This window comes from Coloeus monedula (assembly GCF_965178545.1).
Source record: "Coloeus monedula genome assembly, chromosome: 4".
Lineage (NCBI taxonomy): Eukaryota > Metazoa > Chordata > Aves > Passeriformes > Corvidae > Coloeus > Coloeus monedula.
In genome coordinates, this window is record NC_138784.1 from 40267285 (window position 1) to 40283735 (window position 16451).

A 16451-nucleotide genomic window follows, 5' to 3' on the forward strand; every position below is an offset into this window, starting at 1 on the left:
AGCAGGAGCTGGAACTGGTGCCTTGCCCATGGGCTGGACCTCCTCCAGCAAACATCAAAACCTGGCAGGCACTGGCCTGTAAACAGTGCTCGAGAGGGTTCAGCAGCTCGGGAAAAAGCCTCTTCCAAGGCAAACTGTAATTGAACCTCTTTTTCAGAAAGCTGTTAAAATCAGCATACAAAAAGATAACACTGCATGCAAGGTATCCTGTGCTGTGTTTGCTGTTCCCAGGGACCCACACTTCTTAATGAGCTGCACTGGGAGTTGAAGGATTGTCTGGGTAATTTAAATTTTAGGGATGATTTGAGGAGCAAAGTGGTTAGTCAAAGCACCTTGTATGAACTGGCTCCTCAGAACTTCAGCACAAGAATATGCCAAACAGCCATTCAGCATGGAATTGGATGGAGATGCTTTAATCTCTATCCTGAATAAAAACTAGATATCTCCTTTGCTGGAGCAGGAGTTGCAGCAGAACCCTTGAGATCCCATAGGAAAGAACAGATACAAGATGTACATTTGTAGCCCAGACAAAAGGACTGGAAACCGCTTGTGGTTTCTAACTCCCACTGTCTCTTATGCCCCTGGGCATCCCTTCTCAGCTCACATCTCCATTCGTGCAGGGGCTCTTTAGCAGGAGGGCTCAGTGGGACTTCTAGACATCTGAAGGGACAAAATCCTCTGCACCCTGTGTTTGAATAGTGTCTGGTCCCCTACATCACCCAAACACGGCTTGTCTTCAATTTATCATCGCTGTACAAGAAGGAAGGAAGCATTTACCTTTATAGTCAGATGACTGGAGAATAAAAAGCCACATCAGTCATCAGTTTTGTATCTTGTACTTCAGCATATTTCAAACAGCAAGAGATCCAGTTGCTCAGAGACTCTTTATTGGGGTTTATCTTTCCTTCTTTCTACCTGCCATTAATAAAAAGAAAATGGGAGAATATTCTAATATTCTGCGGGTAGAAGGAAAAAAGGAATAAACCAGAAGGTAACCAAGATTCTTCTGACACAACAGGAAGAACAGGAAATGATGCTCAACAGAGCTGAAGAAGAAAAAACACCTTGCCATGGGTATGTGTCTATCTGAATTCCCAGCAGAGCGGGGACATGTTACCAGGAAAGTTGTGTCAAGGGGTGCATTCTCTGAAATCTGTGCTGGTAGGTAGTAGTAGCTCACATTCAGCCTAAGGTTTGTTGTTGCCATAGCTCAGCAAGATGCTCTGTCTTCCTCTCTCACAAACCTCCTATTTTGGCTGATATTACTGACATTTCCAGAGCAGTCAGAACTACAGATAGAGCCTGGCTGGCAGTCAGCTTCAGTTCCAAGAAATACCTTTGTGCTGAACCTTGTCTCCCAGAGGGCACTTCCAGCAGGGCCTTCTCAGCATCAAACGTCACTCTCCCATCATTAAACAGTCAACAGTTCACTGTTCTCCAAAGCATAAAGAGAAGCCCATATGTCTGCTGTCAGAGGGGAAAAAATGAGAGAATTCTCTCATAACACCATCTAGATCACATCCATCCATGTGGTTGTGTTACGATACATGCACCTTATTTGTTAAGAAGTAATCACTTTTTATAACAAGGTCTATACACAAGTGTTGGAGCACCTATAGCAGAGAATTGAGGCCTGTTTTCATTTTATGGGTGTGCAAATGCAAAGAAACACATTTGGGACCTGAATTTACAGCAGCTGCAATAAAGGCCTTTTGTTTTCACTTTCAACTAAGCTCAACAGGGAATGGAGCACAGTCAACTTACTAAAATAACATTTGCACTTAATTAATAGCAAACAGAATGGCTGCAAGTGATAAATCATCCAGACCCAGGGATGCAGAGTGAAGTCTGACATGGTGTCTCTGCTTCACACCATTAAGTTTTCGCCACAGCTTTGGGGGTTAGAGACAGAGAATCAGTCTTAGCTTTAAAATAGGAAATATATATCATTCTTCACATTGTTTCAGTTTAGCCTTTATATTTATAACACCCTTCTTATGCAGAGAGCTTATTACAGTTTTCATTTTCTCTTGTTTTCATATCAATTTTTTCTCACCATTCTGCAGTTTAGAGGGTGTTCAATGATGCTAATGTTAATGGCATATATTACACTTCTGTTCCACAACAGTGCATGTTTTTTAAAAACATGAAGTGCCCATTTTGCAGATGCTCTAACAGTCTCATACTTTTATCCCTGCCTCTACTCTTCAGTTACAAAGAACCTTGACTTGACCAAAAGGGAAGTCAAGAGACCAGAAATATCTAAATTAATTCCATCAAAGATCTCTCACAATCTCACTGCTCAGATGGAGGGTGGTTATTCACAGCCTTGTCAATGCAAGGTAACAGCATTCAAAGAGCTAAACAAATGTGGAAGAGCAGATGTCAACAGGAGGAATTGTCTACCAATTTATCACTGGGCAACTCTCCAGTGTCAGGATATCATTGGAGATCACAGCAGAACTATGAAGGGAATAGGATACAGGCAGCACGTCTGCCTTCATAGCTTAACACTCAAGCAAGTCCAGGTGGGAAGGGCTATAGTGTTTTCAATAAGGAGATTAAGGTCTTCACCACTCAACCTGAGTTGAGTATCTTCCCTAAACAAGCCTGTGAAAATAAAGAGATTAAAATCCCACTGTGCTTTACACCCCAGAGTGAGAGCTTTTCTCAAGCACTCACAAAGATTTCTGAGAATTTGTAGAAGTCGTTTCAGAAAAGATCCTCATTTCGCAGGATTTTTTTTTAAACTTCTGCATGAGGCCAATACAAAGGCTCTATCCAATGCACTGTTGGGACAGCTGTAGCTGTCATTGCTGCTGAGCACCAAGATCAGATCCGGTCACAGTGAGAAACTGTTCAGATCCTATTTCGAGGAAAAGAGATGTTCACTTGTATTGCTCTTTTTCAGCAGTAGTGGTCACAACTGGTGGCCAAGGTTTTTGATCCTTTATAGAAACTTGAATTCCCACATAGGCGTGTGCCAAAGGGACTGGGAGGGAAATGTTAGGGGCTCTTGTGGGAAGGAACGTCATAAAACTGGTTTTTATTACAAACTTAAAATCCTGAACATTGAAATATTAATATTAATTAAGAAATAAAGGGGCTATCCTTCTCCCCATGCCTTCCATAATGTCTCTTTTTTGCCTTATCTTTTCAATGTAGACTACATATATTCCTCCCCTTCCCTTATATGCTTATCAGAATAAGTGGGTTCACAAGGAACTGATTTATTTCCTGACAGAGGAGATGGGATGCAGTTTTTCCACTGCTGCATCTAAGAAACCATTTGCAAATGTCTTTTTGTGTGTGTCACTACTAACATTGGGTACTTTCACTTATAGATTCTAATTGCTTTCTCAGAAATATGATTCTTTTTTTCCTCATCTGTGAGGAAAACTAGTGGTCTACATCAATGGTTCAGACCATGATGTATAACACTGTGGGGAAAGGGATGCAGCGTGCATGGGTGGACCAAATGTTCTCCAGAGGCTTGATCTTACCTCTCATGAATGAAAATACAAGATCCCAGCTGTGCTAACACTGACCGGGTCAAAGAGGAGAAATGCTATTTGCTGGTTTACTGGTTCAGTGGCAGATTTTTCACAGTATTGCTTAAAGTACGAACAGCTGCCTACGCACATTCACAGTGGGCTCATCCCTGTTTCTCACTTTTCCTACCTACGTGCACCTGTGGAGACACAAACTACAGATTTTGCTGTAACTTTTTACTAACCGTCCCCATTTCATCCAGGCTGTTTCTCCGTTTTATTTATTTTTTTTAATTAGTTTTGAGCTTGATGAGGCCCATTAGGGGCAATAATTAAGACAGTCTTATTTTAAGGTTATGCTAGATACAGGTAACTGGCAGGATTTTAGTTCTTTTAAAATGAAATTCAATTCCTCATACTACTACCATTGAAAAAATATTTATTATCCCAAACTTTTTAAACTTTCCAATTTTTTTTCCTTGTATAACCACCAAAGGCAAAGACAGGAAATTGATATACTGTGGTCCACCTACTGCAGCAAGATATAAACACTTGATTGTGTCCTACCGACAAGGCTATTTTAGGCCTTAATTATATGAGTTGTCCTTGCTCATTAGCCATATACTACTGAAGTGCAACAAAAATAAGTGATTCATTGCTGACACATGGCATTTCATGAGCAGTCATTAATTAGCAAAGTAGCACTTGGATATAAATTGGTGAAGAGAATCAGCAAATGGAACTTTAATCAGAGATCACCCTTAACCCTCCTCTTCTTGTGCACCTCCATGGCATCCAGAGGCTGATCTCCAGTGGAAGCACAGCACAGCCCCCAGCAGCAGAGCACTCCCTGCAAAGCATCACCAGTGCTGTGAACCTCCAGCACTCCAGCTGCAGCTGTGTTCACATACACCAGCCAGCACCAACACCTGCTGGAATGGGGCAAGCCCACCAAGAAGGAAATGGAGTGTTTTCTCCCTGAAATCAAGAAAAAAGGAAATTTGCTCCTAGTAAAACACCTTCAAATGACCTTTTCATCGCAGAAGTTTGCAGGCTGGGTGGGGGTAGAAGTGCAGTGGGCTTGCCTGCTGCACACAGTCCTTTTCTCCTCTCAAATCCTTCTGAAGACTGGCAAACGTTCATTCAGCACTTGATGTATTTGCAATTTTGACATAAAGCACATTGAGTGCAGTGGACAAGAAGGCTTCATAGTCAACCACTCTAGGTTCTTTACAAGACACACAAAGCAGGCTCCTCTGCCTAAGTGGGGGTAAAATAGCTCAAACTTTACCCTATTTGTATCAGTGGATGTCGAAGGGAGGTCATGCTGCTTTTGCTGTTGAAGAGTGCTGAGACCAGACTGACAATGATCCCAAAGTTAAGGACTTTGAGAATATGAAAAACAATGTATCCTGACAGGAACTTTCACTGGTGAGGATGTGGCAGAAAATGTTCCTGATAAAGGCACCAACAAGTGATAGTACTGATAACTTATCCAAAGCTGCTGAGCTAAAGGCTGCTGAGCTGATACAGCTGGCCTAGCAAGATATGACTGACCACCAATCACTTTATATTATAAAAGCACAGTCCCACTTTTTAACAGCAGGGATTTCTATTATACCCCTTCTAGGAGTGCATGTCGAGATTCCTCACTTGAGAAGGGATGCATCTCGAGGTTACACCTCGAGGCTGAGTGAAAGATATTTGGCCACAGTCATAGGTAGTGGTAACGTCAATCTCTCTTAATAATTATTTTGCTAGCTTGGAAATTATTGATTTAATAAATAGTGCACTATACTTGTAGCTATTACTATCTATACTGGGTAGTAATAGTATTCAGACTAAATTAAATTCAGACTAAAGTCTTTTAGTCTAATCATTATCATCAATTAAAAAAAATAATTAATTGGTTTGCCATCCTTAAACCTGCAATACAAAGTCATATAAAGGCTCAATTACTCTTTTAGACGTAAACGGTTGACCAAGTCTGGGACTAGGACTGGATCCAGCCACACCTTGACTCCTCTCTGAGAAGGAGTTGAGAAAGCCAGGGGGTCCTTTCTGCACTTCACGACTCAATAGGAGATTCTCCCTGAAAATCTTTGTCTGAAGCTTCTAGGCACCTGACAGTATGTAACGGTGCTTCAAAAAGAACAAATAAATAAAGGTGAAAGTATAAAAGCAAGAAGAAAGCTTTCAATGCCATGGCATGTAACCTTTTTCGCTAATACAAATGGACTTCATTTTGATAAATTTCACTACCATGGAAATCAATGGAATTAATGATTTGTCAATTCTGCCAGAAGGCTAGGACAAGTCTCTATTCTATTTTCCAGCCCCAAGAAATGGAAAATCAAACTTTTACAACAACAGAGCTTTGTAGTCCCCTCACAGTTAGTAAAAGAGGCATTTATCCACACGACATTACAAAACTGCAGAATGTCGTTTACTCAAAAGTACTATACTTCAAAGGATTTCAGAGCACTTTGTTAAGTTCATGCAGTGGTTCTGTGTATTGAGGTAGGGCAACCAGCCTTTGTAGGAATTGTATTTACAAGAGAGATATGAAACTTGTGCTGGTTTCAGCATAGGCTGATTATGTATTCAGTATATATTTGCAGATACCTAAGGATACCAGGTATTAAACCAGAAGAGTACAAAAATCAAATTCTCTTTCAAAAGTTACTGTTATTTTTCTCAGCTGGAACATCAATTTAACATTTTAAGGGAACTGCTTCCTTTTTAAAGTGATGCTGTGAAGAGAAATTTCGACTGGTAGGTGACTGGGAACAATTTATTCATCCTGTTGTAGCTATGCTAAGTTCTATCATAGATGAAGAGTTATTAGACAACAGATCCAGGCAACCCCCTTCCTGCAACGGTCCTACTCTCTCTGCAGGAACATATCTGAAATACTGTACCAGCTTTACTCATGAAATTATTTTAGAGACAATTTATCACACAGAAAACCTCAGGGAGATTTTTAGAGGAGTTGTGAGGAGCAGGCATTCCTTTAGAAGAAACTACAGGTTCCACTAAAACAACAACAAAACCAGGAGAGATTTCATAATGTGAGTAGGGAATTTTGGTGATTCCTGCCCTGAGCTGACCTTTACAGTGTTATTCTGGACTAACAGGGGAGAGCAGATATCTACAGATGCCAGAGCATACTGAATCTACAGGTAAATAGTTTGTTATTTGAGAATTCACACTTGTAACGCCACGGTTGTAATGTATGCAGTGGGCTCTAAAGCAAAGACACCTAAAAAGGATCTATGCAGCAAGCACTGGCTCATGGGTTTCAGCAAAGGCAGCCCCAGGTGCAGCTTGGAGAATAACCAGTCCAGTCTGACAGGGAGGACCAGGAAAGGTCAGAGGCATGAGGTCCATCTCCATTAGCTACATCAGTTCAGATCCATAGCAAAGTTTAGCCGTCACAATGAGATGTGGCACAGCCTGAGGGGATCAGGGGATCAATAAGCAAATACAAACCCCTTTACCCTCGAGCAACCAGTTAAATTCTTGTTCTAAATGTTGTCATCCATTGACCCAAGCCTTTCATTTGCTTTCTGAGCCAGAGTGAGGGTGTTTTGAATTCAGCTTCACAGACAGATGCAGTGTCACGGCTGCAGACCCTGAATGGCAATAGTAAGACCGAGACCAATGATTTAACAAACACAAAGACACTTCACCTTCTGTGTTGGATAATGAAGAATAAAGGAGATGTTTATGGAGTCAGGCATGGATTCAAATCTGGCTTCCTTGCACAGACACCCTTCTTTTCCAAACTGCCTCACAGTACAATTCCCTTTTTACAAATCAGGAGAACAAACACGCCTGCATGTCCAGCTTTCCATTATTCCTTACAAAATCCAAAGCTATATAGGAAACACTGGTAAGGAACTGTGCAATATTTTTATTCAAAACGAAGTGCCTGAGGAGTGAAATTTAATTGCTACACTTGTAGCAATGATTCATCAAATGGCTGCTATTTACTTCTGTGCAAGAAAAATATCTTCTTTTTCTTGTGTGTTGTCATCTCTTAAAACTAAATAGCATTCAAGAAAAAGATACTTTTTTTCTCCAACATAATGATCAATCCTGTAAAAAAACAGGGAGGGTTACTACTGAAGTTTCACATTTAATGAAAAGTATACTCTCTTTTGATACAGCCTGAGACACATTTACCTCACCATTAAAACGGATTAGGAGTACTATCAAATCAGCAATTATTTGGACAAAGTAATAAACAATATAGAATTTAGTAGTCAGAAATTAGGTTAGAAATTAGTTCAGTTCTAAATTTTGCACTAAAATTTTAGCTAACAGCTATGTTCAAATCTCTGTGTTTCCTGAAGACATAGAGTAGCCTCTGCAAATTAGTAAGAAATACACTACATACTCGGTACATTTTTGTGCACATAAATTACAAAGTTTGTTAGTTTATGAATCTCTCATTTAAAATCATCTTTAGAACACCTCTAAGTACATTTATACCATTCTGACAAACAAATCAATTCCAGGCCTTTCAGAGGTAACAACTGACCTACCTAGTTTGTACGGGCTTCTAATGAAAGCTGCTAAATTATATTCGTGGTTTGGTTTATGTTTTAGGTATTTCTGTGTCACAAGAAACATAAGACATTTTATAAAATAAAGACCAGGGAGATTCAGCACCTCAACCTGTAGTTGAGGCTAAGCATATATCACAATTCAAAACTTCTTTCTGTATGTAAGGGTGTTGCTTTAAGATCATGCAGGTCTCTGTTTGAGACTCAGATGAGATATCCCACGAAAGCCAAGCCCTACTTGGGTAGACTGGCTATTCTCCAACCTGTTTGCTGCAGAATTGCTTCATCTGCTTCTAAGGCACAAAAGGCAGGACACAGGACTGTAACTCTGCTCCTATATTCTTACGATCCTTGGAAAATCGCTAATGGTTTCCATAAATGCATTGGATTATTATGTTGTAAACTAGTGATCAAACACATACACACACTAAACCACAAACACGCTCATATTCTGTTCTTGTTGGTTGCTGGCAATTACAGTCGTACATTTAATGATCTACCAAAGAAATTTGCTGCAGCTCCTGTTCCTATTGAAGCACCACATGTGACTTTAGGTAACTCATTTACTCCATCTCAGCTACAGTGGCCTTTTGTGAGACTGAACAGAACATCCCACTCAGATGCCTGGAGACTACACTCACTTAAGTGCTGTGTATATTACTAGTGAGAAACAGGGAGTAGGTAGATTTCAGTATATCAAGTGGCTCAAATCTAAGCATGACACTTAGACAAGTATGTAAGCCACTGCAGCCACACTCCTGAGGTTTGCTGATCATAAATAGGCAGGTAGACAACAGGCAGACAGAACAAGTGTATCTGAATAAGCAGATAAACAAATACATTTGTAAGAACCACAAACAGCTTTAAACGACAATCCCTTCCAAAAACTTTGAAAACTATCACACACATCTTTGTTGAAAAAATGGGCCAAACTCCATGTACTCTGTGCCACCATGTCCCCCACCACCACCTCACAGAGGATGAGATTATTTATTAGCTTAGCACTTGACTTGTCTCAAACATGGTGAATTCTGCAGTTGCTCAGCCAGAAGTCAGAGCAGGCAGAGGAGGAGACTGAAAATGTGAAACAGGATGAAATTACAACATGAGCAAAAATTGTGCCAAGAACTCTGCCTCTGAAATGTTCTTTGTCCCTGCATCCGAGCTAAGAATGGTGAGTTTCAAAGGGAAAAGTAAGGCTACTATGAAATGACATCAGAGTAAACCCCAGAGAAAGGAAATATGAGACCAATGCTGATACATCCTAGATATATCTATTCTATTTCTCTGATGGAAAGCTGTATTCCCTGAATGTATGAAGTATTTTCTAACTCTCTTGCAGACAACTGATTTGAATTATACAGAGGTCTCAGGGGTATATGTATTGTTTCTCTTCTTTATTTTTGATGCATATATTCTTATTTTCATCTGTGATATAGGAACTGTTGTTCCAAGACGGCAGATTTGCCACTAAGTCTCAATATATTTACTAGTCATATCCTAAGAAACTAGCATATATTCCTCTAGTTGAATATTTAAGAGAGATTGAGTATGTATTGTTATTCATTGGTCCATTTTAGTTTTTTTCTTTTGCCTATTTTTATGACATTTCTTTGTTAAAAGGAAAAATAAAAAAGATACTACCAGTAAATCATCTGTTACCATTTACATATACATAGCATAGTTGCAGATAAGGTTTCCTTTTCCTTCTGGATTTCAGATTTTATCTTTTTATAACATCTGTACATCCTGAATTCAAGATATAACATGACCTTTATTTTCTTAGTCTGCTGTGACCTCTAGGAGAGAACCAAAAGCCTTTTTTTTTCATAAAAGCCAATTCAGATGTTAATTGAGCTGGATACAGCAACTGTCTGACTCATAGAAGTGAAGTGAACATACAAAGCTCTCAGTCAGGCTTATTTTATGAGTTTACAAAAAAAAAAAAAATACTAAAAAAATTATACATTACCTATTACTGAAACCAGAACTGCGCTCATGCAAATGAGTACAATTAACAGATTGGGTCCTAGGTTTAGGAAGAGTCCAGATCTAAATCCACCAGACACAACAATCTATCTGGAAGCTCTCACCACTGCCTCACAAAAAAACTGACAGATGCTCATCAGAATCATTACAAAATTTTCTGGCTAATCCCTAACAATTTCAAAACAGATGCTTAAGTCCCTACTTTAACTCAAGATGAATTCAACAACTGAGGACATAATAAAACTGGATCAGGTGGGTATTTAAAAGTATAAATCATAAAATGGTGTGTCAAAGTGCTGTTTTCCCAGTGATAAGAGAGTAGGAAAACATAATAGTGGATAAATGGTCTGTGTGGGAAGAAGATACAATACATTGTAGCCAGCTTCCCATTGATGTTAAAAATGAAGGGCATTGAATTTAAAGGAGAGGCAGGAGAAAATACATCTTAAGGTTTAAATGGCACAGTCCAGAGACCATTTCATTAGCATTTTTGAATAATATGACACTCATTTTGCCAAAGTTTATGACTAAAAAAAAAATCAAAATAATTTATGAAACCATTATTAAAACATTTCAGCTTCTGAAAACTTCTTTTCCAGGGTATCTTTTTTTCTTTTATTAGACCATAAATATGTCAATGCAATTTCATTAAAGCCATAATGAAAGACATTACTAGCAACAGTGAGAAATAGGTTCATTTGACAATTTGCAAAACAAGAACTGTCAGTATTCCTCTTGCTTTTCCTAATGACACTTCAGGCTTTGGACTGCTTTCCCAGGGGAAAACGCACATAAAATGAATAGATGGCTTCCCCCTAGTGATGTGAGAGTGTGTTGAATGGCTTTGTGACTCTGTGCTTTCAAGGAGCAGGCATTTGGCACAATGGAAGGCAACAACCTCTTCTGAAATAAACCAGGTAAGATTCAGGTCAAAAAAGGGGCTTAATAGCTGCCTCCTCTCTGGGTGGCTATTCTTCAAGGGTGAAGCACAGCAGCTCATTTCCAAAGGCACAAGGAGCTCCTGGGTAGAGTCACTACATTGGCAGAGGAAAGAGGAGTTGGTGCATGACAGAGGACCCAAAAGGACAATGTGTACCACCAGATCAGCTCCCCAGGAAGGAGAGGTGTTCCCCACCACCAAGGCAGAACACCAGGAGCTGGGCCACCAGTGCTGGGTGCTGGCAAGGCTCCCTAGGGATTTGCCCACTTTCTTTTACTCTCTCCCTGAGGACCCACAGACAGCCATCAGCAGGGACAGGCTATTTGGCACTATTCATTTCTTACAATACCGTGGCTTAGTAAGGCAATCTGTAATTTTTCCATCCCTGAATCCAGAAACCATAGAATGCAGCAAAAGCAGAGCATAATTTCTGGAAACATTTTAAAAATAATCTCTGTTGAATCCAGTGCATTTTAGGGATCTTGTTTTGACCAAAATGCTCCTTAAATCTTGACAAACTATCTCCTTTTCTAAATATACTCCTTCTTCCCACTTCCCCTACATCCCAAGGGGGGACCAGTCTAGGATATTAAATGACATGGACTGAAGCTACGTTATGGATACAATTTTTCCTACCAGCAGAAAGAAATTAGAGGAAAAGAGAGGAACACATATTAATTCACAATTCCCTTAGGAGAAATAGATCCGGCCTCAGCCTCCCCCATATATACTGTTACTCCAAGGGTTGCCTTCATTAAAGAATATTCCAAGTGTAAACAAGTAAGTCTGTATTTCCTCAATATTGAAAAAACACATTTTAGCTTTGGTTTATCTGAATTCTTCTGCCCTCTTCTAACCTAAGGAAAATCAAGCAAGAAAGCAGCAAACAAACACATCATCCTTCTGCCACCTTTACACTACGCATTTTAATCTTACAATCACTAAATATTTGAAACCTGTCACATTGTGAAACACCACAAAAAGCCATGCAGAACGAAAATACTGTGTCACTAGAGATACGCAGCTCAAGCTCAGGCTCATGAAGGAAAATATTTTTTACAGCTTTTCCTGAAAAATTACACATAATTGGATAGCCCCGATGGCGGAGCTGCCTCTTTCTCTGCTGGGACTGAAACCACTTGCAGCAAGGAATGAATTAGTGTCTGGCAGTGGAACTAGAAATACTGTCTCTCTGCGTCATTATGACTGAGATTGGACACGGCCTTCATGTTAACACATCTTGTGTTTGAGCTCCTGCAGTCCGCACGCAGGCAGTTTTTGTGATGGAATTCATTCACGGGAAAGCAGAGTTTGGGATGGTTTAGGGTTTGCTTTACGAAAGTTCTCTATTACCACTTACTATGAAATATATAGAAATTGCCTCAGTGCTGGTCAGATCATTTAAGAATTGACTGTTCTTTTTCCATGAGTTTAAAAGTGGAACAATTTTTGAGAGCTTTTCTGGTCACATGCAGGCAAGATATTAAATGGAACTGGAGAATATTTTGAAGTGCCAGCAAGGAGGCAACATGAGCACTTAGGCTGTGGGAAATCTTCAGAATTGTTTGAACACGTTGTCAAAACACATATTAGTCAAAAAAATACCACCCTCTGCCAGACAATGAATTTAAAGCTTTTGATTAATCCAAGACAGTCCTCTGAGGTCAGTCATCCTGACTACTGGCACACCTGCCCCAGACTGGAGATGCTGGAAGCTGTGTGGTCCCTCAGCTGGAGTCAGTCTGCTGGTGGATTCCCCCAGAGTCCCTTTTGGTGGCAGATGCCAGAAGCTACTCATGGAAATTGGCATCACTCCCCATTTGTGCTGGAAGTGGCAGTAAAAGTGACAAGAACATCAGTCTCAGTGAGCTGAAATTCCCTGTCCTGGGAGCTTGTCATTTGGCACAAAATTCAAAAATCAGAAAATTGCTTCTACCCCAAATAATGCTAAGATTAAACCCAGAGAGGGAGGGAAGGGGAGGTTATTTCATACTATGGAAGCTTCTCTTTTAGGTTAGCACCTCTCAGGGGTGACAAATCTCTCCACAGTACCTGTGGTTTGCAAACACGCCCTTTGCTGGGCTCCAAAACTGCCATGCCATCTTTCACTTCCACCCTGCTTCCCTCCTCCAAGGAACTAATAGGTTTCCAACTCATCCGAATTAATTTGGACGCAATGAATTTCAATCAAACAAGGCTCCTGAAAATGTATTTTTAACACTTCTGATTGAACAATGCAATGAGTAGAAATGGTCGGGAGGACTGACAGAGACCCACTTGGGGAATTTCTCCTGCAAAGGAAATAAATAGAAGACTGTTAGGTACTTCTGCACTGCATAATCAGTTTGCACTGCAAGCATCCCCAGACAGTGATATGTGTACAGAGGGTGCTGCAGTTGGGATCATTACTCCTTGCTGGCAAAAGCTGCAGCAGCATCTTTCTGACACCGGTTTCCTGCAAGAGACCCAGAGGACGGAACAGCAGTAGATTATAAAATTGCTGTGAGCATGAAGTTATTGTCCTCTCTCCAGAGTGACCTCCACAAGCAAAAGGTCCTGAAAGTGTAGTTAATAAGCTTCAGATCTCTGTCCTGCCAGTGAGAATGCTCTCCTGGAAATGGAGACTTGGATCCTACCCCAACTCCAAGGACCATCCACAGATTTTACATGAAACAGTCATTGGGTAAAACACGGAAATAGCCAGCAAGCGTATGACAAGGTGCTGCCAGCCAGGAATCCCCAGAAGTCCTCTCTCCTCCCCATGCATCTCCCTCTTGCCCTGCAGACTCCCCACTGCTCTCTCCTTATTTTAGTACCAGATTTGAGCCTCCTCCACTCTGGAAAGGTCTTTCCTGCTATTGCACCCCGTTGTGCTGGGCTCCTCAAGGAGCAGAGTGAGGCACTCACTGTGAACATCCTGAGTCCATAGGAAAAGTATTCTTTTGCTGTAGCACAGCCTGAGGTTTCAAAACAGAACGTCTTTCTGCAGCAGAGTTAAAGCAAAGCTTTGGAGGCTTTCTGTAGTGCAAGTTCCTCTACTAAGTGAAAAGTGCAGGATGGGTAGGAGGTGGGTCCAAGTCTTTAACCAACATGCAGCAAAACAAAACCTCTGCAAAAATGTTCAAGATCTATGATGTTATTTTCCTACATTTGTGAACTGCTCACACGTCATGGCATTTGAACCACATCTGTCTTCATAACAGAGACTTCCAATCTTCCACATCAATACATTTAATTGTACCGTGTTCTGGTGCCAGCAAGGACACTGTTTAGAACTGTTACGAAACACATCAGTAAAACATATGCCCATTACGTAAATTTCAACGAATGCAGTGGAACTAAAAGCTGTGCCATTATGCTAATACTATTGAAAACATCTATCTATATGTATATGAATAGATATATGTGTGTGTGAGTAGCTATATTGATACAGTAAGTGTACGTGTGAAATCCAGCCTACTGCTGCCAGTAGAAAAATTCCCTGTGGATCCAAATTACATAGAATTTCCTCTTACTTCTAATAAACACATTAACAGATATCCTAGCTGAGATTTTGAAGACCACTAGGAGGAACTGGCATCCAAATTCCATATGGAGCCTCGAAAATCTTTGCTTTGCTTTAAAAATTTGTGTCTGTGTAGTCAACTGCATAAATCAGTTGTCATATTCAACTCCAGGTTGCTGTCAAATTATTGTTCAGTAGCTGCAAAGAATTTCATGTGCACATTTGTATGAACTTTGGTTATGAACATGTTTTCTCAAGAAGCACAGCTGTGAGTGCAAATGTGCACATCCTGTCCTGACAATTCAGTCCTTATCTTGGACCTGCAATTTAGTCCCTCAAAAAAACCCCATAGCAAACAAACAAAAAAGAATTAAAAAGAGTTTCCTCAGAGTTCCCCTGGAGCAATATCTAAAATATACTGCTGGGCTTATCCCTGATGAAATCTTGAAACAAAACAAGAAAATCCGTTAGATGAACTCCCTGGGCCTGAGCAGATATAGTTTAATTTGCCACCGTCCTTTGTGGAGCTGCTGTTCCCAGGAAAGCAGCAGGTCTTGATCTTGGCCTCTAACAGATGGCCTCAGCAATATGACAGTAATAGCATCTGACATGTGTTGTTCCAATGATCTCCCTAACTCTTGGAGAAGTATGCAAGTGTTACATACTGTGTGCTGCTGCAGATTGCTATTTTTGGCATGCTTCTGCTGGCATATGTTATGACGAACCATTCACAACATCTTACATTTCCATCATAAAGGGGAAATAAGAGAGTAGGTCCATGAGCCTACCATTTAACCTTGTTCCCAAGGTAACCTTTCCTTCACGTAAGGATCAGCTCCACAGAAAGCAAAATCCAAACTGCATTTTGAGGGATTAGCTGTATTGCAGGAAGTGGAGTCCTGGGGGTGGAAGAGACACAGGTTGATGGAAATATTTATGGCCCAGATCTTTAAGTGTTTCACACTGAAATACAATCAGTGTTTTCTACAATACACATTAAATAGTGGCAGTCTACAATTCGAATGGCACCCGGTGATTAAGGAGCTGTGAGGAGGGTAACTAGAGGGGACTGAGTGCCCTGTCAAGATGAAGTTTCCCTGCTAATTACAAGGGTAATGAACACATCCCTTTTGAAGCCCAGAGGATTTTCTTAAGGAACTTGTGATCTTACTCATTGCCAGTTTTAACAAAATAGGATTTAAGACAGGGAAATGCTTTCAAATCTGAGCAGCAAAACCTAGCTAAAGGAGAAACATCAAGGATTTTCACTGAGTGTAAGTCACTGAAATGTCGTAGCATCATAAAACTACTCTTGATTGCTTTTTTCACAAATGAGCTGCTGCCAAATAGAGGACAGACGGCAACAGGGAAACCCATCTCTGCTGCTTTCCTCCTCAATTTGCAGTTACACCCCCTACCATTTTTCCCCTTAAAAGCTTATCTAGCTCCTCATAAAATTATTTATTGTTATTGCCATGTGGGTTATTTATTCAGTCAATGAAGGACAGGCTCCAACAGCCCTCCCTCCCCTATCCCTCCAGGCCCTTACCTCTCCTTGACTTCAGCCGATGCTGCCTTTTGCTCTGTCTTGACTCAGCCTTGCTCAGCTCCATAGCCCCATCTCCCCCTCACAGTCCTGTTCCTTTTTAACCACCTCTTCTCCAAAGAAGTAGGGACTCATTTTAGTGCCTCTGAAGGAGTTCTTCAGTGGAGAGGTGTGAAAAAGCTACAGCACATAGAGAGAGGAGGAAAAAAGCATGGGGTATGGTTGTTAGTCTTAAAAGAAGAAAGACAAACATTTTGCAGCATAGCCTTGAATTTTTCTGTGTCATGCATCCAGAACAAAGGTACCAAAGCTGGAGCACAAAAAGTTACAATATTCAAAGCTGAAGAATTAGAGAAGAGATGCTCCAGGAGTCCTAGCCCCTGTAAGCGGCCACTTTTATAGTTCTGGG